At 36.8% G+C, this 22,419-nt stretch overlaps 1 protein-coding gene across 1 annotated transcript in view; it reads left to right on the top strand.

Moving 5' to 3' along the window:
* Positions 1 to 22,419, top strand: part of LOC149180724 (uncharacterized) — a 137,988-nt gene that overhangs the window by 26,823 nt on the left and 88,746 nt on the right. The gene's annotated exons all lie outside the window — the stretch shown is intronic.

Here is a 22,419-nt window from a genome sequence, read left to right as displayed (position 1 = left end):
TTTTGGAGGGATAACGTTTTGGGAAATTGATGCCTTGTGTACCCCAACTTGGTTAGACCTGGAAGGAGGTGAAAGAATGTGATTTTTAGTAACCACCCTTAGTAGACCAGTGCCTTAATCTTTTGGATAATGGAGTCTATGATAAATATGAGTAGGATTTCTTGATTCATTGTCAAGGAGGCCTCAATATTGCTTCACTAGCCTTCTAGGTCAAGGAGAAGAAACCTTGCAACTTTTATACTTCGATGTGCAAAGGAAATGGCTCATCAAGGTCAAATTATTTGATAGAATTAACCCTAGGATATTTTTCTCATATTACATGGCCCATACATTGGGAGATGTTATAATAATGACAAATTTCACAATTTTAAGCAGTAAATGCATGTAGCAATTAGCCCTAGAATAGTGAAAATCCCAGTCCAACATATATGAAAAAATTAAAGAAGAATAAAATTAAAAATCATGTACTTACATGTAACAGAGCATATCCAACCATTCACAATTGACAAGAGAGAAGCTCCAAGGGAAAATAAACCAATCTCCACACATCAAAATTCATCTAGAAAGCTCCAATTCATTCTCTAGAAAAAGTGTGAAAATCTCAAGAGAATGAAATGATAAAAAACAAACTGATGATGAGAAACTGATTTCATCTCACTTGTACCTATATTCAACTTAGGATTTTGAATTAGCCTCCTTGGCCTACATAACCCCAAAAATAAAATAATGTTCTAATAATTCAACTTTTGATGACAAGCCCACCAACCTAGCTTATAAATGAAAAAGTAAGCCTCTGAATAGGTCAAATAATAATATGTGCATGTCATAGGACCCTCTAAGAGGCCTAATGAGGCCCATGAGTGCCACAATGAAGAGCAGGACCCTCAAAAGTAGTGGACAAGGGGGTGGCCCCTTATAATAACCTATGGTGCTCCAAATGACATGTGGGGGCACACAAGTGTCCTCATGGGTCTCCAAATAAATCTAAGATGCTTGTAGACTGCCTGCAAAGGCTAGGATGATGGTGTAGGTGATGCCACATCATCGTGAAAGTCCTGGATCATTTGCCAAGTGTATGGTGCAAATATGGGGCCATTTGGGCATGATGGATCAGGTGCATCTCCCTCGTCTAATAAGTGAACGACGAGAAATATCTAAATGGCTATGGGGATCCATGGAGTGTTTTCTACTATTGTGGAGACCCATGGCTTCCAACACACCCTACAAGCTAAAATGTAACCCTCTGAAGGATTAGGACCCCCTATAGGGAGACCACACCCAAAATGGAGACCATCTACAATCCTGCATAAGATCCAATGTGTCCCCTAGCCTTCCAATACAACAAGTCATTAGAGAAATCAAGTAAAATAGCTTTCCAAATCATGGACCATAGGTGGGGACTTCATAATGTCATGCCTTTCCATAATGGGCTTCGGGATGTGCCAATGTCTCCTAAACTCCAAATGGGGTTAACCAATAATCCTATTAAGTGGTTTCTACTTCTAAAGGGGATGATATAGTTAGGGTACATCCTTCAAAAGGTGGTGGCATGTGACATATAGTTGAATGAAGTAGGGTATGAGAAGGGGTGGCCCTGGGTCACATGTTGGGGAAAAAACATATAAATAAGGGTGGAAAAATAAAGGTCAAGTCACCTCATGTACCACGATTTCTCCCTTGTATACATTATAAGCCCAAGTGTAGGTTTCCCTCTTATTAGAATTTCAATAAGAATTTTAGGAATTGGGTAACTCCTTCACAAGTCATATCCCATAAAACTAACCCTCAAATCCTCCCTTCCTTTCCCTAGAAGATGTTGTACCTCCCTTAGAAAGCAAGCAAGCCTTATCTTTCTAACTCTTCTAGGAAAGAAATTATCAGGGTCACCCCACATCATTTCATTGAATTATCCTTCATTGATGACTCCATAATATATTGGGTCAACTCCCATCGGTGAAAGCCTGTAAATAGAAGGGAGCCTTAGCTTATGTGATAGTGGGATAAGTCTCCATTTGTTTCCCTTGGCCTATAATTTTCCCTTTAGGGACCCCCTTTAGGTCCCCTGCTAGTTTGAGCACTAAGAGGTACAACTCCCTCACTTTCCCAATCTCTATCCACTATTCGTCTCTTAAACGTACCCTTTTAAGACCAACTCAGAGATACTCCACATCCCCACTACATGAATTTCTAATCTTCCTATCAGGTAATATATTTGAAGGAACTTAACCACTCTCATCTTAATCCATGATGCTAGGAGGTTCATACAACTTCAAGTTCTCAAAATTTACAACTGAATATATTTTCATATATGATGGAGAATATAATTGGAAAGTGTTAATACCAATATTCTCCAAAACTATAAGTGGACCATACTTATTGGCTTAAGTTTCTTACATTCACCTTTAAATATTTCCTTTTTGATGTTTAACCAAACTTGATCACCAACTTGAAATTAATGATCCATCCAATGTTTATCATGCCTCAACTTATACTTGGATTGGATCTTCTCTAGATGTTCATGTACTTCTTTATACACGATTTAGATTTTTTGAATAAAATTCATAGCTTTGTCTAAATCAGTATGTCCATCTACCACGATATATTTCCTAAAATAAAATCCAAAGGAGACTTATGATGGTACCTTCAACAAATTTCAACTTGAGATTTTTGCATGGAATAATGTGGGCAGCATGGTTGTCGGAATGTTGCACATAGTGTTTTTGTTCATCCCAAATATTAGGATGTAAACCATCCTTCAACATCCCATGTAGGATATTGGTTTTTCAAAAATGTATCAATTAGATTATCTTCATGGAATTTCCTACTTCCAGTGCTTGTTTCCAATGTACATCCAAGGTAGGATGATGAGAGGAAAAAATCCCCATCTTCTTCTTCTTCCTATACCTATGTAGGAAATTCATTCTCAACAAGAGGCTGAGTTTATGGATATAATACAAGTTGTTTTATTGATTTCCCATTGGTGATGGTAATGTTCCTATCCCTACAACTAACGTATGCATCAAGAGTGGCTAACTATGGTTTTCCTAAGGTGAGTGGATAACCATTAAACTTGGTCTTGGGCTAAAGGATAAGGAATTCAATGGGATACTCCTAGGAATCAATAGACACCATTACATATTCTATGATATCTTCGGGTAATACTATGGATATATTGATAAGTTGTAGCATAATAGAGGTCTTTCATAGAGATCCTTGGATTTTAAGTTTGAGAATGGTTTCCTCGATCATGAATTTTATTGTATGTCCTAGGTGAATGAGAGTGATTTTAACTTCAATCTCATTGATATGCACATATACTACTGGGATTCTAGGATTTAGGTACTCGGGGATGATTACTCTCCCAAGTATAATATTGACAACTTCTCTATGGCATTAATAATAGGGGCATCCCTTATATTTCTCCTAGAACTTTTGAGAGATTCCTCTTTCAAGAACTTGTTATAGATAAGAACATCTTTGATGGCTTGAAAGAGAGGGATTTTGACATACAAGTTCTTAAGTTCTCCCAAAAGTTTAGCTTCTTCTGGGGCATGTGCTTTGTGCGTTGTCAATTTTTCAATATAGGGACATTTTACTGAGGTGACTTAAGATACAAAATCCTCCTTCTCCTTCTTGTCTATTGGAGAAACGTCAATGAACATCTAGAAGGACCTTCCTAGACCTAAGGTTCATTTCCTATATTTATACAACATAAGTTTTGTAGGTGGTTTCTCCACTATAGACTAGTTGAGCCTACCTATTATTAGGATTTGGATTTGGTTGGGAAAGAATTTGTCGTTTATTTGGAGGAATTTTTTGGTTGCTTGTGGTTTCTAAGGACGAGGCTTCAAGGTAGGTTGTTGGACCACCTAAGGCCTCCATCTGTGTGACATATTTCAACATTGAGGATGTTGAGTAGGAGATGTCTAGAAGGGAGGAGTAAAATTTTGAGGAGGATATGTCCAAGGAGTGGGCATATGCCAAGTTGAAGAGTTTGGAGGGAACTAAGGTTAATAATGAGCATCATAATTAGCATTGAAAGGAGAGGGGAATTTTATACCTTGTTGGAATTTCCTATGGGCTTCTGGCTTATTTTGATTGAAAGATAATAGTTGCTCCATGCTCCCTTTTGCTCCCTAGTACACAACCTTCAAACCTAGAAAATTTGTACAATTATCTGTGGAATGGTTCTCCTCACATATAGAGCATATTAATTTGATATTTAGAGGAAATTCATTCCTAGGATATCTTTTAGTACATTGAGGGTAAAATATGGATAATGCCTTTTTTGCTTCCTCCTGTTTTCTTTTGATATGTAAGGTGTCGATATCCATGGAAAAGGTATGTAATTTTTTGTTCTTCATGTCCTCTAACATACCTCCTGTCTCATTTTTAGTATTCAAGAAGGAGGAAGAAGGATTACCAAGCTTTTGTTTTCTCTACTTCTTTTTCTAGTATCCCTCGAATGATTTTTGAATACCTTCTTTATATGATCATTAGTGAGTTGTTATATGTCTCCATTGGCCAATAGGTTGAGTATTTCCATTATTTTTTCCCTGACTCCTCACAATATAACTAGCTTCAAGGATTTCATATCCAAAATGCAGTTTTGTGCCCTTTAATAACTCAACTGGAACATTTCCTCAAAATATTCCAGAGACTTGTTGCCTCCTTTGATCATTCTAAGTATCTAATCTATAGTATCCCTTGCTCTGGAGTAATACTAGTACTTGTTGTTGAAGGATTGTTGCATTTTTTTGCATGTGGTGATGTTTTCTCCTTTTGGTATCATGAACCATTGAAGGGATACATCCTTAAGAGTGGAAGGGGACAATTTGACCTTCTATTCATCGATTGTATAGTCATGGTTCATGCATACTACAATAAACTCAAAGGTGAATGTGTCCAGGTCCTCTATAATCAAATCATGGAGGTGTGGGAGGACAAATCGATTAATATTTTTCATTTTAGCCTCTCCATCTATTTCTCAAATGGGAAATGTGAATACTTCTGGTTATCTAACTTCAACCATAATGTTGGTGGGGTGTGAAGATCTTTCTTCTTCTACAATCTCCTCAAAAATCCTCTCTTTCTCACCAAAAATGGACTCAAAGTTCCCTACGGACAAGGTAGGAGGCTCAAAGTCAGGTAAAAAGGGTTGGATTCTAGTGGAGGTGGGGATTTTTGGTAAGAATTTTATTATTATGTCCCTAATTATTCAAGGCATAAAAGAAGAGAATGTCATCTTTTCTTTTTCTTTTTTAGGAATATGTTAATGTGTCTTTTTGTTTTTTCAAGAGACTAAATGAAATAAATATCAAAAAAAATAAAGAAAAAGGTAGTACATGGTTTGACACCTCTGCAAAAATAACACAAAAAAGGGATGGCCCTTAGTATTCCAACAACAGTGCTACAACTCCCAAAGTTCCCATTTTTTAATTTCCAACCTGGGGTTCATAAAAACTTAAGAAGGGATGGAATTATATGTGCATCATGCACTATCTCTTTCTCTTGTTGATTAATGTACGTGGAAATATGGAAATGAAAGATATATTTACAAATACCAAGTTGACTAATCTATGCTAAAGGAAATTTGTAATTGCAAGAAATAACTTGTTGAAATGGAAATAACACACAAATATAGGCTACTTTCAATCAAGGAAGACGTGAGGAAGACACGCCTCTAATCTATCTATAATTAAATGAAAGAACACTTTCACACCTCTATGTTATCTTGCAAGGAAAGGAAAACACACTACTAAAGTAAATTGTAATTGTAAACCCAAATTCGCAGAAAAAGTAGATTTATTAAAAAAATAATCAACTCATCTACAAGTTCTCTCTACCTCCAAGTTCCATTATCACAGTTCCAAGAGTGTTGTAATATATAAAAGACAAATCAAGAATCTATTGTAAAATTGATCATTTTTGGAAGGTTGGTTTCAAAGTGCTACAGGAGTCCCTCTTTTGCTACAAGAGACAACCTAGCAAGCAGGTAACCACACATAATGCAAGTTTGAGAAGGTAGGGAACAATTCAGTGTTAATTTGGTAGCTCAGTGACAAATTCCAACCATGGGACTAGATTAACCTTTTCTAGGGGACCAATTTTTACTATTGAAGAGCTCAATTTGGACAAGGGAAAGTGTACTTATGAAGAAAATCCCACATATGCACATTTGGACAAGTCGACCCTAACAGGAAATTTGTCACCCTTGGAAGCCTATAAATACAAGTGACCTCAAGCTAATTTGGACATCACCAAGCATCATATTCTTCTCTTCTTCATTGATTGTTCTGCACAGGTCTCAAGCTGGGTCAAGGAAAGTGGTTCGTACAGGTCTGAAAATATAGGGTCTGAATCTCACGTGTTATAGGGTTTTGGGTCACGACCGCAGGCTTGTCAAAAGCAATTTTTGGTTGTAACCACAGGCTTGCAAGCACAAGGGTGTAGTTAGAAGCTCTCAGCCACATGTATCTTTCTTCCTCCATGTGGTTGGGCTCTAGGGCTAAAGTTTGACATTTGACTACAACTGACTGTAATCGACAATTGTTGACTGCAAATAGGAAAAGTTGTCTTTGATCTAGATTGATGCTGGAAACATATTTCTAAATATCATTGGGTTAATTTTGTTGGATGATTTTGAATTGGTCTCATTGTACTCTTTGTTGAACATTTTATGACAATCTAATAGAAGAAGAATTTTTGAAAGGGTTTTCCCCCTTGTGGGGTTTTTTCCCTATTCTTTAACCAAATTTGGTGTCTCTTGTTGATGTGTTGATTGTCTCCTTTGTCATTGCATTTATTGTTCTATCTTCAATCACTTTTGATGATTGGAAATATTAATTGTCAGCCTAATTTATGGAGATGAATTAGAGCATGTATTTTAATATCAATTCGGGTTGGTAAAATTAGAAACACACCCAAAGTATATGGACCTTAGATCTAACTAGTTTAAGAAATAGTTGATTATATATTTAAAAGAATGGAAATTCATATTACAAATATAAAAAAAAAACTATAAGTATGAAATTTTGAATGTGAAGAAAGAAATAAGTGAATAATGATCTTATTCAATTTCAGTTAACAAAGAAGAGGGTCTTGTCTCAGAGGTCCTGGTTTTCCTTCCTTATCATTCTATTCATTCAACAAGACCAATTTCACCATCTAAGTTACTAAAGCATAAAACATCTAATGTGTGAAGGAAAGAAGAAATGGATGCTCAAAGGTTGATTTCAATCTAATATAGCTAACAAAGAGGAGGTTCTAACTTAGAGACCTGTTTTGTCCTTCCTTATTGAAGCTAATCAATTGAGGGAAATTATTTGACTATCTCAATAACCAAGGCAAGAAAATTAGTAAGAAATATCCACAACATTAACAAAGAAAATAGAAATGCTAACATACAATTATGCACATAATTTAACAATAGTGTACTTAGCTTAGAATGTGGGCCCTCCACCTTTTCCTGGTACACTTTAACATAATCAGCTATGGAAAATCACCATTCACATCACATAGCAATGAATGCACAAGAAATAGAAGGCAAATCTCCAATTGTATTCAGAAAATAATAATCATAATCTATGTTCATAGTTTCTTGGTAGCTTTGCTTAAATAGGCTAAGAATGTAACAATATTTAGCTAAAATTTTGTAACATCTAACAAGAATCCTATTCCAACTCATAATATCAAGCGTATCCCTTTGTTACACAAAATAAGGTAAAATCCCAAAATTGTCCCTTGAATCAGGGGATTTCCTGTGTGACTGGTCAAATTTGACCAAGCTTGTCCTAACTGATCTGGAGTGAGCCAATAGATGTCCCTCCATCCTTGTTTCCTGTATTTTTCAAATATACCTTCAGTCTATGCCCAAGTGTCCTGCACATACGACTTCAATGGAACCATTACCGGAAATTATGTTTCTGCCAAAAATAAATTTTAATGCTCAATTTTTACTAAAAACTCTAAAAATCAAAAGACATGATTAATTTACCTTGGTGTGCAAAAAGAGGAAAAATGTAACAAATATGATCTAAATATAGTGATAAAGGATGGAAAAATGATGGAGTACGTATGGTTGGAAAGGGTCAAAATCCAGAGCTAACACTCCCCCTTGTTGATTTGAAAGCATGTCCTCATGCTTTTCTAGACCTCTTAGCCCTTCTTCTCCTTCCTATTGATCTCTCTGTTGATCTGCCTGTTGATCTACCTGTTGATCTTCCTGCTGAGGTACATGCTTCAATCTAAGCTGCATGTAGGAGTATATAAATTCCTTCTTCATAAATTTCACTCTTTACTTTTTGTTTCTCATACTTGTATTGCCAATTCTTCTTTTCTTTTAGACATCTGAATGCTTGTTTAGAAATAAGGAGGTTTTGAGTTTCCAATTTTTTTTCTTTCTTCTTGAGTTGCTTGTTTTCCTTAACAATTTTGTTATTATGTTCCTTGTACATCTCATTCTCTTTTTTCAAATGTCTTTCCATGATTTCAGTTACTTGAAGCCTTGACTTCAACGTTTCTAACTCATTTGCTTTGGCATCCTCCTCCTTATGACTCCTTGATGTTTCTCCATGAGTCTCTTTTGACATCTTTTCGATTTCCTTGGTCCTCTTTCCATGGGTTGAATAAAAAGATGACTCCTCTTTTTCACTATTTCCATACCAAGGATCTTTCTCTATTTTTGTGAATTTTGCCTATGCTTGTTTTTCTAATTTTTCACTGAGATCATGATGTAACTACTGAGTATTATCAAAAGGAAGTTCTTCTAGGATTTCTACTTCAACAATGTTTTGGTCCTCTTTAGAAATTTCTTCTGACACTCTTTTCCTTGAATTTCTAGGAAAGGATGTGAAGGATTTCTCTCTTTCAATACTTATCCCTTCCTGTTTATTTTTCGATCTTGTCATTGGGTATGATGGTGACTGCATGATTTCTTTAGAAAGGTGTAACTATTCAAAGGCTCCCACATCTTTAAGTAGCTCCTCCTCTTCCTGAAATTCCACAAAATTGTTTCTCTCAAGAAAAATTTTCCAAGTCTCCTCTCTATTTCTTAATTGATGTTCAATAAGAACCTTGATCAACCCATGATGATAATGGTTGATCTCCTTCTTTTCACTCATGTTCTTGGCTCCATCAATCATTTTCAATAAACTTTTTGAAAAGAAATAAGGAAGATTTATTTTACTATCCCCTTTGATGTGTTGGAGAAGCCTTATGTGATACAAATGTACTACACTATATCTACCATCACAAGTGAAATATTTTTGAATAATGAGGGTTAATTCAGCCCATGGTTCCTTGAGCCATTCTCTTGGAATTCCTTTTGATCTATCAAATGTTCCTTTTCTTGGTCTCTCTAGAAAATAATTCCAACCATTTTCCTTGAAATGTTGCCCCTTGTGATATTTCTCTCCTATTAATGGTAGATTTGTAGCATGAGCAAGATATTTTTCTATGATTGGGATAATGACATCTCCTACAGTGGTTTTTTCATCATGATAATTTGATATAAATGCCTCTGTCACCTTAGCATTATAACCATCAAAATTCCTGAGAAATTCAAGTAAACCTGCTTGGTATAGTTTTTCTACAGTCTCCTTCGTCCATTTTTCAAATTGAAACCCTTTTGGTTCTATCCTGTGTTCCATTTGTGGGTTGTGATGACTATGGTTTCTCTCTTTTTTCTCTCTGTACCACTGTAAATACCCCTCACTAGTAAATAATTTCATGAAAAAAACAATGATTCTCTTAAGAAGAGAAAAAAAAACTTTTGATTGCAATATGTGTTTAAATATCAGAGAAAATGCATTTTGTGTTTGCATATCAGAGAAATTTTGTTGAAAAAATGGTTTTCCAAGGAAAGTAAATGATTTACTTACTAGGACTTTGATATTTATGAAGAGAAACAACAAAAATTTTATGCCTCTGTTGTCTAGTGTAGTATTATTTCAATTTAGATCTTGGAATGGACAGTTGAATCACTACATTTGGATGTACCTTATCACCCTGCATACCCACAAGAACAGACTCTTCTGAAGAGAAACAACAAAAATTTTATGCCTCTGTTGTCTAGTGTAGTATTATTTCAATTTAGATCTTGGAATGGACAGTTGAACCACTGCATTTGGATGTACCTTATCACCCTGCATACCCACAAGAACAGACTCTTATCACTGCGTCTAACACTTTTGAAATGTGCTTCTGGCATTCTTCAATCTCTCTAAACATTTCTCTTGAAATCATGGGTTTTATCTACATATTACACCCTGTCTGGCTCACTGTGCCTAATACTTTTGAAATTCCATGCCACATTTTAAATGAGACTCATGGAAGCTAGAGCTTCGATTTGGTTTTTTTTAATTGCCTGCACTGTCGATTAACTCCATTCCAACTGATTGACCCACTAATTCGATCCTAACTCAACTCAAACTTTTAAAAGGCTTCGAAATTTACGGGATTTCCTTGTTATTTTGAAATTTTATTCTTCCTATTGATTCTGAGCCTTAACATTGAGCGTTGGACTAAACGTTACCTCCCCTAGCAGTTGGTTTGATTTCTTCTATTTTTTACTGCACAGGTTTTTGACAACTCACATGTGACCATATTTTTATTGCTCACATGTTCCAGATTAGGGTTTTTTTAAATAAAATCCTTAGATTCTCGGACTTCAATTACTAGATTTTATTGGGATTGATGAATACTTACCAAACTTACAAGGAGATGCATTTGCCGTTTTGACCAGATTCTCCCCCAGGATTTTAGCTATCAACCTCTCCACCAATTTCTCTTTTCAAATTTCAAATCATATTTTTCAGAAATGGGTTATAAAACGATTTCCTTGATCAAATGTTGGGTTACATTTCTTACCTTTGCCCCGAATTAGCTCAATTTTTCATAGCTCTCAAAACTTTTGAGGTTCCTTTGTCGGGATACTTTTGAGTTACAGAGAGGAAAATTTTAAAATTCTTTGCAGGACTTCCCTTTTTCTTTTCAATTGTCTCTATGTTTAATCAAGGTCTCATACTCCAGAGAACAAAATACTTAACACTCCATGCATTCCAATTACCTATTTTAGTGTTGTAGGATTTAGTTATTACTACGACCTCTTACAAGTCCTTTTGTGCATCATTTGTTTTTACGAATCCTTTTATCCATCATTCACTTGCAAAGGTATTTTAAATATTTGATTGCACATGCTAACATTAATTGTTATTGAAAATATTGTTAATTGAAGAATTGAATTGGGATAAATCAATTGAAACAACATAGAGCAATGCGAAATTTAACATGGTTTCATAGATAAGGTGAAGGACAAGCCCAAAAGGAGACAGGAATTGAAGCAATCATCTTTGGAAAGTTGAAGGAGCCTATCTAATCAAGCCAATATGTCTTCCCTTTCTTTAAGGAACATGAGAAGTTGGGTGACTGATTTAACTTTGCTACATTGAAGATCAGGTTGGATATCATAGTTGATAACAATGATGTTTTGGAATACATTCGAGGAAAATTACCTGAGCCTTTGGAGAATGCTTCCGCTGCTACCAATAAAAGGTACAAGAAATGTGAGTTAAAAGCAAAGAAACTATAATTGAGAGTTTACAAGATAGTTTACTTGCATATGTTCGAAATTTGAGGAAGTCTAAGGAAATGTATGTAGGAATTTACAGGGTAAGTTCCTCAGACAAAACACCAAAGGACACCACTCACAAATAGATCACAGATCAATACACCAGTTTTTTGACGTGGTTAAAACCCTCAAAGAGGGAAACAGTCCACGACCTGAGCCAACGCGGCCACTTCAAGCAATTTATTCACAAAAGAATGAAAATTTACATATGCTTCTCTCATGGATGGATTACTCTACAAATGACCCTCCATGCTCTTTAAATAGAGATCATGGACCAATCAGGTGTTAAGCCACAGATCAAGTGTCGGTAATACCAAGGAGAGAATGAACCGTCGGATCACTACATATCGTGACCGTCGGATTGTAAGTTACAAAATGTAAATAGTAAAGAAACACACTTTACCTAACTCTATACTAGACCAAGTTATACTTAACTATTTCCTATGTGTCGGAATATCCTAACATCCCCCTTAAGAACAACTTGGGATAGGATTGAAGGATTTACAAATATGACACAATAGGAGAAGGAAGGAGGCACTAGAGCCTATCCCCCCTTAGTGACAACTTCCTGAACTCCAACCATAAATCGAAGTTTAGTGAACTTCGCCTCTGTGAGAGCCTTTGTAAATATTTCTGCAACTTGATCATTTGTTGAACAATATTGCACTTCAAGAACATGGTCGTGAATGAGCTTTCTGATGAAGTGCATGTGCAGTTCAATGTGTTTGTTGCGCTGATGTTGGACTAGATCTTTGCATAGTTGAATGGCACTTTGATTATCACACCAAAGTGTAGTCGGATGTTGCTGCTGAAAGCAAAACTCTGACAGGATCTGACGAAGCCACAAGGCTTCCTTACTAGCTTCTACAGCACCACAATACTTTGCTTCTACTGAAGAAAGAGAAATGGCACCTTGTTTCTTGCAAGCCCATGTAATAGGTCCTGAACCAAGAGTAAACACATAACCGGCAGTAGACTTCTGATCATCAGGGTCACCAGCCCAATCAAAATCAGTGAAACCAACCAATAGAGGAGCTGCTTCGGCACTGTAATGAATCCCAAATTGAACTGTACCTCGAACATAACGAAGTATTCTTTTAGTTTCTTTCCAATGACTTTCATGTGGGTTTTGCATAAACCGAGCAACAAGGCCAACAGCAAAGGAAAGGTCAGGACGAGTATGGGTTAGATACAAAAGTTTTCCTACAAGTTGACGGTATAAGGTAGCATCAACTTCAGGAGAAGTACAAGTGACTGAAAGTTTGACTCCAGACTAAAAGGGAGAAGGGGCTGGCTTACAGTCTTCCATGTGAAAATGGCATAGAATATCACAGGCATACTTGGACTGGGAAAGGGAAATACCTTCCTTGGATTGCAAGACTTGAAGACCAAGAAAATAATGTAAGTGTCCTAAGTCTGTCATTTCAAACTTCCTTTTAAGGCTGGACTTCACATGGTTTATAAGGTTGGGATCACTACCAGTAAGGATAAGATCATCAACATAAAGAACAAGAATGATAAGAGACTTTCCCACTTTCTTGGTGTAGACAGTATTATCAGAATGACACCTAGAAAAGCCAGATTCTAAAAGAAAGCTATCCATTTTGGCATACCAAGCCCGAGGAGCTTGCTTGAGACCATAAAGGGATTTCTTAAGTCGACATACAAGGCTGGAGTCTGTTTGTATAAAGTCAATAGGTTGTTCCATATAGATTTCTTCATGCAAGTCCCCATGCAAGAAGGCAGATTTAACATCCATCTGATGGACTTCCCATTTGAAAGAGGCAACAAGGGAAAGAACAAGGCGGATAGAGTTCATTTTGGCAACAGGGGAGAAGGTTTCAGTGTAGTCAATGTCTTCAACTTGTGAAAAACCCTTAGCAGCATGACGAGCTTTATGTTTATCAACTTTCCCATCTGGTCCATACTTGGTTTTGTAAACCCATTTGCATCTAACAAGTTTTCGTCCCTTTGGTAGAGGAACAAGATCCCATGTATCATTTGCCAATAATGAATGATATTCTTCATTCATAGCTGCTTCCCAATCTGGATGGCCTGACGCTTCTGCAAAGGTGTCAGGATCATAATTCACTGAATCTTGAGCCAGTAAAGAAGAGGCTCTATCAAACTAAGAACGTGTATGTCGCTGATCTGTAGGATCACCGACAAGATCACCTGCTGCATCCCGAATATCACAGACCCATTTTGGAAGCTGAAGAGCTGAAGGAGGATCCTGAGAAGGTGGGGGAGGATTTTCATCCTCGCTTTCATCATCTGAAGAAGAAATATTTTCAAAAGTAGAAGAGATAGGGAGAGGTGGCACATCCGCCGAACTAGGCTCGCAGGCCGATATATTTTCAACAAATTTTACATCTCTTCTAATGATAACATTTTTGGACTTAAGTGGAATAAGTCTATATCCTTTGACATCTTCAGAATATCCAACAAAAATACACTTTTTACTCTTAGGTTCTAAAGCTTTATGTTTCTCATCTGGAATATGGGCCCATGCTTCACTTCCAAAAACACGAAAGTGACTTACATCTGGTTTAATTGAGCTCCATGCTTCTTCTGGAGTGATATTCTTTAAAACCTTAGTAGGAGTGCGATTTATTATGTAATTTGCACAGTTAATTGCTTCTGCCCAATAATTAAGACTAAGTCCTTTAGATTGAAGCATACACTTAGCCATTTCCTTTAAGGTGAGATTCTTCCTTTCAGCTACACCATTTTGTTGTGGAGTATATGGAACAGTATGTTGCATTTGAATTCCATTCTCAGTGCAAAAGTTGATGAATTTGTTGTTAACATATTCTCCGCCATTATCAGATCTTAGCTTAAGAATTTGATGTCCATATTGTTTTTCAACAAAGGCCTTGAAGGCCAAAAATATGTTAAATACTTCACTCTTGAGTTTTAAGACGTATACCCAAGTGCGTCTGGAGAAATCATCAAATGAAAGTTAAGAAATACTTGCAGCCAGAGAATGAAACAACTGGAAGTGGACCACATAAATCACTATGCACAAGATGTAAAGGGGCTGAGGCGTGCCAAGAGACACGTTTTTCAAAACTGTCCCGATGATGTTTTCCGAGCACACATCCAGAACAAACACCATCTCTGCAAGATACCATTGGAAGACCTGTCACCATATTTTCTTTACATAGATTCTGAAGGGAGCGATAGTTTAAGTGACCAAATTGCTCATGCCAAAGTTTGCTCACTTCATCGTTATGAGCAACAAATACCGAGGGAAGATTTGATGACCCAAAGTTGTGAAACTTATACAACCTTGTAGAATCATCAGCAATGCCAGTAGCTAAAATCTGTCTAGGATCTCTTAGGTCCTTAATTACAACATCGTGAGGTGAAAATTCAATGATTTTACCTTCACCTGAATGAATTATCTGATATACAGATAGAAGGTTGCAGGATAAGGTTGGAACACATAATACATCATTAAATTGACCATTGTCTAGATGAACAGTTCCAGTCCCTACAACATTAAGAGATCTATCATCACCAACATATATATTTTTGGTGTTACAATCATTTAAAGAAGAAAACATGGCTTTGTTTTTGGCCATGTGATAAGAAGCTCCAGAATCAATGAGCCACTCATGAGAATGAGAAGAAGAAGATACATTTAGTGCATAACCAGACTAAGATGATTGACAACCACATGCAGAAAGTGCCATTCCCGAAGATGAAGTTGAAGTTGAAGAGTGCTCCAAATGGATGTTATGCGTCTTCATTGCTGCTTCCAAGGCTTCCATCTTCTTAAAGCATTTGGATTCTAAGTGGCCATCTCGATTACAAAAGTTGCAATGTCTATCAGTCTTCTTCCCTTTGTTTTTATTTGTCTTATCATTTTGCTGAAATGATTTTTCATTTTGAGGCTGAAATTGCTTAGGACCCTTGTTTGGTTTAGGACCATTCCTTTTAGGATATGACTTCTTAGGATTCTTTGAATTTGGTTACTGCTGAGCGGCTAACACTTTCTTGGAAGAGTTTCCAAGATTAAGAAGACCAAGGTGTAAGAGTTTTTCTTGTTCTCTTATTAAAGAATCACAAAAAGAATCAAAGGAAGGGGACTTGTAATCTTGTCCTTGAGAAATGAAGGCTTCTCTTGTAGAATGGAAGGTGGAAACAAACACAGAGTAGGCTAGTCCCAACTTAGTAAGGATGGAATAGATAAGGTTACTCTCTTGTTTCTTAACCTTAACACCTTCCAAGAGATATCTAAGGGTCTTGAATTTGGACAAGAAATCTTCAATGCAAGAAAAATTATTGGGGTCCAATGTAAGCAACTCATTTTCAAGTTGATGGGCTCTAAGTTCATTTTTAATTCCAAAAACTCTATTGATCTGTTTCATTGCTTCATCAGGAGTATCAAGTTCTGCAATATGGAATCTAAAATCTGGAGAAATAGACATCCCTATCAACCTTCATGCTTGATCTTGCCTATTTTCCCATTTGGCTGCCTTATCTTCATATTTCGGTTTGGTTTCTTGGCCTATGGCTATTCTGTAGAGACCTTTACTTCTAAGTAAATCCTCAATGTAGGACAACCATTGGAAGTAGTTGGTGCTGTCAAGAATAACTTGGTATGGACTTTCCATTTTAACGGAAACTGAAGCTAAATATTCTAAAACTAAGTGTTCCAATGGAAAGATCTCGAAAAATTAGGTTGGATAAAAAAAAACGGCTCTGAAAACGGCTTCCGGATGAAGAAGTTATGGCTTTTTGAAGAAAAGTTGGTGAAGATGCCGACGAAGTGCGGGAATGTGCGGAAATGAAAAAAAAAAAAAAAAAAAACGCCCCCACAAAAAGGACATTTGAACTCAAGACCTCTACTCTCATAAATTAGCTTTGGACCAAGTGAGCTATATAAAAAGTTTGAGAGAGAGAGAGAGAGGGGTTGAAGCTTTGGGTTGCGTGCTTGCTTTGAGAAAGCTCTTTTTCCCTACAAAACAAAAAACACAAAACCCAACACGGACATACAAAAAAAAAAAAACAAACCTTACGGCTCGAACTTAGCTTTAGCCGGAAACTAAATATTTTCCTCAATGTTTCTGATTTTCCGAGATCACACTAAGGCGTAGCGGAAAAGAGCATACGCATGAAAAAAAATCCTTCCTTTTTGTTTCTAATTTGCCCAGATCGCACACAGTCGCGGGGCAAAGAGCATACGCAGAAATGAAAGGTTCAGATCCGGTAATAAAAAAAAGTTAAATAAACCGAAACCGAAATAAACAGAGAGAAAATAACTATAAACTGCAAATAAACGTTGTATACCTCCAGATCTTAAAAATGACGTAGCTAGGGCTACCGGAAACCTTTTCGCATGAAACAAAAGGGGTTCCTCACTGGAACAGATGCTCCCAACACAATAGAGCAGTCCTCTCAGCCCGAAAGTAGTCAGAAACAGTAGATCTAGGAAATGACAGTCGGATGCAGTTCTACCGGCTTCAGATTTGGATCACCAACGGACGCGGCCCTCAAATAGCTCTGATACCATGTAGGAATTTACAGGGTAAGTTCCTCAGACAGAACACCAAAGGACACCGCTCACAAATAGATCACAGATCAATACACCAGTATTTTGACGTGGTTTTAACCCTCAAAGAGGGAAACAGTCCACGGCCTGAGCCAACGCGGCCACTTCAGGCAATTTATTAATAAAAGAATGAAAATTTACATATGCTTCTCTCATGGACAGGTTACTCTACAAATGACCCTCCATGCTCTTTAAATAGAGATCATGGACCAATTGGGTGTTAAGCCACGGATCAAGTGTCGGTAATACCGAGGAGAGAATGAACCGTCGGATCACTACATATCGTGACCGTCGGATTGTAAGTTACAAAATGTACATAGTAAGGAAACACACTTTATCTAACTCTATACTAGACCAAGTTATACTTAACTATTTCCTATGTGTCGGAATATCCTAACAATGTATAATAAGATAGTCGACATGTATCAAAAATTTGAATGAAACCATCTCCTTGAAATATCAACTCAAAGAAATGAATATGAAAAAGAAAATATTGTGCAATCCTACATTATGAATATATCTCATCTTATAGATCAATTGCAAAGAGTTGGAGAAAGTGTGCCTGGAAGGTAATTGGTGATTGTAACTCTTAGAGGTCTCCCTCCCATTTGGGAAACCTTCATTGCTACTATAAGCAACAACAATACCTTCCCATCATTTGATGAGATTGTTGGAAAGCTCACTCAATAAGAATCAAGGATGAAGGATTCAAAAGAATGACGAGGGAGATCTCGCTGCATTCGTCACTCAAAACAAGAAGAAGAAAGAAAAAGGAGGTCCCTCAAATTCAACAAAAACTCCTCAAAATACAAATATAAGGAATGACAAAGAATCATCTTACATTGATTTTTATAGTTTTCACAAGAAAGTTCAGTATGCTCAAGATTGCCCCAAGAAGAACAATGGTCCACACTACAACACTAGAAGAAAAAACAACAAGTTTGATGATCAAAGCAGAAGAGATGAATAAAGGAATGAACAAAATGGAAGAGATGAAAGAAGAAGAAGAGATGCTCCAATTGATCGTGAAGAAGATCGTCATCCTCAAAAGAAGTCAAGATACTTTAGGTATGAAAGTAATGTTGGAAATAAATCTGAATAAATTATTATTTCTACTTTCACTAGCTCTTCTCCTCTAGATTTGTGGGAAAGTTGGTTGGTTGATAGTGGGGCCACTCATCACTTCTCTAGGTATAAGGAAGTTCTCCCTAATTTGGTAGAAAGGGAGTCAAATTTGAAAATTATTCTTCGATATATCTCCACTCATCTCATTAAAGGCTTTGGATTTGTCAAATTTCATTTGGATTTTGAGGAATCTATTTTTCTCCATGATGTGATGTATGTGCCATGATTGAAGAATAATTTTGTATCGATATCTGCTTTGGAAGACAAAGGGAAGAGGGTTTCCTTCATCAAGGGAAAGTTTCTTACTTGGCCTGTTGGATCACCTATGACAGATTCATTCACATTGGGATCGAGATTACCTCTTCTAGCATTGTTTCATGATACTAATCACCTATGTGAGCTATAGCACCGAATATTTGTCCATTTATATTATGATGTTCTTCTGAAATTGAAGAAATTGGTCGATGGTATTCACAATGTTCAAGCCCAACATGATGGAGTGTGTTCAGGTTGTGCCAGTGGAAAGAAGACAAGGGGACCATTCCCCTCTAGAGAGAACAAGACGAATGACATGCTCCACCTTATTCATTTCGACATATGTGGTATGATGCTCATGCATTCTATTGGTGGCCATATTTACGATATCACCTTCATTGATGATTTCTCAAGGAAGACATGGATATAATATTTGAAGCACAAAGATGAAGCCTTTGAAATGTTCAAGGAGTTCAAAGCTTTGGTTGAAAATCAAATAGGGAATAAAATTAAGACCTTCATGTCTAACAATGGTAGAGAGTACATTTCAAATTAATTCATTGATTATTGTTGCAAGGAAGGTATCAAGAAAGAGAAAATTGTGCCCTATAATCCCAAAAAAAATGCAGTAGTTGAAAGAAAGAACAGGTCTATTATAGAACATGCTCATGCCATGCTCCATGACCAAAACTTGTTGAATTTCCTTTGGGGATAAGTAATGAATGCTATTGTATATGTTCAAAACAGGGTGCCTCATCAAGAATTGGACAAAAAGACCCCCGAAGGAATGTTTACAGGTGTCAAGCTCGATGTTTTCCATCTCTATATATTGGGTTTCCCTATATATTTCCATGTGTCGAAGGATAAAAGAAACAATTTGGAAACCACAAGAAGAAAAAGTACATTTGTTGGATATTGTGAAAATTCTAAAGATTTTAGAATATATATTCCTTGTCAAAGGAAGGTTGAAATTAGCAGGGATGTAATGTTTGACGAAGATGATGCCCTTGGGAAAGAAAGGGACCTTCCTTTGCCTCCTCCTCCTGAAAAGAAGAATGAAGATATGGATATTTTAGATGGTCCTTCCATGCCTGAATCTAATACAAGCATTGTTGATGATTCCATGGAGCCCATGGATCCCCTAAATCCTCCTCCATGTGAACCTCCTGCAAACAAGAGGCCACTTTCACTTTGTGACACATTACAAGATGATGATATTCATGTTGTCATTTGAAGATCATTTAGAGAAATAAAGAATCCATGCAGATACCAAGGATATGTTGCAACTATGAGCAGTATGATTCAAGCCGAACCTCCCATCTTTGAATAAGTTTTGAAGGAACGAGTATGGAAGGATGTTCTGGCCAAATAATATGAATCAATAGTGAATGGTTACATATGGGATGTCATGCTGACACCGAAAGGAAAATACTTTGTGATTTCAAGGTGGTTATTCAAGATCAAGCATGGAGTTGATGGTAGCATTGAGAAATATAAGGCAAGGTTTGTGGTTCGATGATTCTCCCAAAAAGAGGGAGAAGATTATGATGATATATTTGCACCTATAGCTCGATATACAACCATTCATTCGACATTTTCTCTTGCCGCAAGTCAAGGATGGACCCTTCATCAGATGAATGTGAAGACAACATTCCTCCATGGCATGTTAGAAGAAGAAGTGTATGTTCAACAATCAGAGGGATTTTAAGTAGAGGATCGAAAGACACATGTTTTCAAGTTGAAGATGGCATTATATGGCTTGAAGCAAGCCCCCAAGCATGGCATTCCCACAAGAAGCAATGTTAATCCAAACCTCTACTTCAAGGTAGTCCAAGGTATGTCATGGATTTTTTTTTTTGTGTTGACTATCTATTATCAACAGGTAGTGAGCCTCTGATGATCAAGTTTAACAGGGAGTTATCCTCTGAATTTGAGATGAAGGACCTTGGACTCATGCACTACTTTCTAGGCCTTAAAGTGTGGCAAAGGCTTGGTGAGATTTTCCTTTCAGAAGGAAAATATGTCATGAATTTTTTTGGAGAAATTTGGAATGAAATAATGCAAGTCCCTACCCACACCAATGGAAATGAATTTCAAGAAGTTATTTGGAGAAGTTGTTGGACCCGATTTGGTGAATAAATCTAAGTATAGACAATTGATTGGGGCTATGATTTTATTAGTGAACACCAGTCTGGAAATATTCCATGCAGTGAATACATTGAGTCGAAGTAATTTTCCAATCCCTAAAATCCTTATATGAAATTGATATCCCTGATGGTTCTTGAAAAATTTTCTTTTCAAAGGAACGAGACCACACAAGACCAAGTGGACCCAGTCTAGGGTAGGGGAGAAGAGTATGGAAACCAATGATTATCCTTAACCTAGACAAGGTATGGAAATGGATCAAAGAAAGAGTATCCACTTAAAGGTTTGAATTGATCCAATAAGGTACTATCCTTTGGGGATGTTAGGCCAAAGTTTGATCCCGAAGCTAGGGCTTGTCTTTTCTCACAAATCCACTATTGGAATGGACTAAAATTTGGAGGATGACTTGAGAAAACACCAGTTCAGGAGGCCCCACAGATCAAACTTTTTGGATGGTTAGTTTGTCAGGGAAACAATGCCCTAGGTGACCCAACTTGGCTAGACTTAGAGAAAAATATATGTTTTTAGGTGACCACCTCTTACTAGATAAGTGCCTTAATTTTGGGAGAATGAAGTATATGATGAATATGAGTGAGGATATTTGATTCCCGGTCAAGGAGGCTTCAAAACCACTTCACTAGCCTTCTAGGTCAAGGAGAAACAATCTTGAAGCTTTTATACTTCGATGTGAAAAGGAAATGGCTTATCAAGATCAATTATACTTTGATGTGAAAAGGAAATGGCTTATCAAGATCAATTATACTTTGAAGAATTACCCCTATGAGATTTCGTTCACATTAGATGACCCATACATTGAGATATGTTATAATAGAGACAAAATTCCACACTTTTAAGCAAGAAATGCATGCAGCGATTAGCCCCATAAATAACAAAAATCTCAGTCTAATGTATATGAAAAATTAAAACCAGAATAACATTAAAATCATGTACTTGCATGTAATAGAATATATCCAACCATCCACAATTGAAAAAATAGAAGCTCCAAGAGACGATATACCAATATCCACACATCAAAATTCATCCATAAAGCTCCAATTCATCCTCTAGAAAAGTGTGAAATTCTCAAGAGAGAGAAAAGATCCAATCCAAAGTGATTACGAGAAAACGAACTCATATCACTTGTATTTATACACTAATTAGGAGTTCTAATTAGCCTCCCTGGCCTACATGAGCCCCAAAAATAAAATAATGTTCTAATAATTCAACTTTTGGTGACAAACCCACCAAACTAGCTCATAAATGAAAGAATAAGCCTCTTACGAGGTCAAATAATAATCCATGCATATTGTAGGGCCCTCTAAGAGGCCTAATGAGGTCCATGGGTGCCATAATGAAGAGTAGGACCCTCAAAAGCAGTGGAAAAGGGGTTGGCCCCTTGTAATAACCTATGGATGGCATGTGGGGGCACACAAGTGTTCCCATGGGTCTCCAAACAAATCGAAGATGCATGTAGATCACCTATAAGGGATAAGATGATGGTGTAGGTGATTCCACATCATCGTGCAAGTCCTGGATCATCTTCCAAGTGTATGGTGAAAATCAAAGGCCAAATGGGCATGATGGATCAAGTGCATCTTCATCATCCAATAAGTGAACGACAAACAATCTCTGAATAGCTTTGATGATCCATGGAATATTTTCTACTACTGTGGAGGCCCATGGATCTTAACGCACACCCTACATG

The sequence above is a fragment of the Pinus tabuliformis genome, chromosome 3_2, assembly GCF_031772625.1.
Source record: "Pinus tabuliformis cultivar Carrire ecotype Pingquan chromosome 3_2, CPIR1, whole genome shotgun sequence".
NCBI lineage: Eukaryota > Viridiplantae > Streptophyta > Pinopsida > Pinales > Pinaceae > Pinus > Pinus tabuliformis.
Note: the sequence above shows the minus strand (reverse complement) of the source record. Positions and strands in the feature narration are given on the sequence as shown.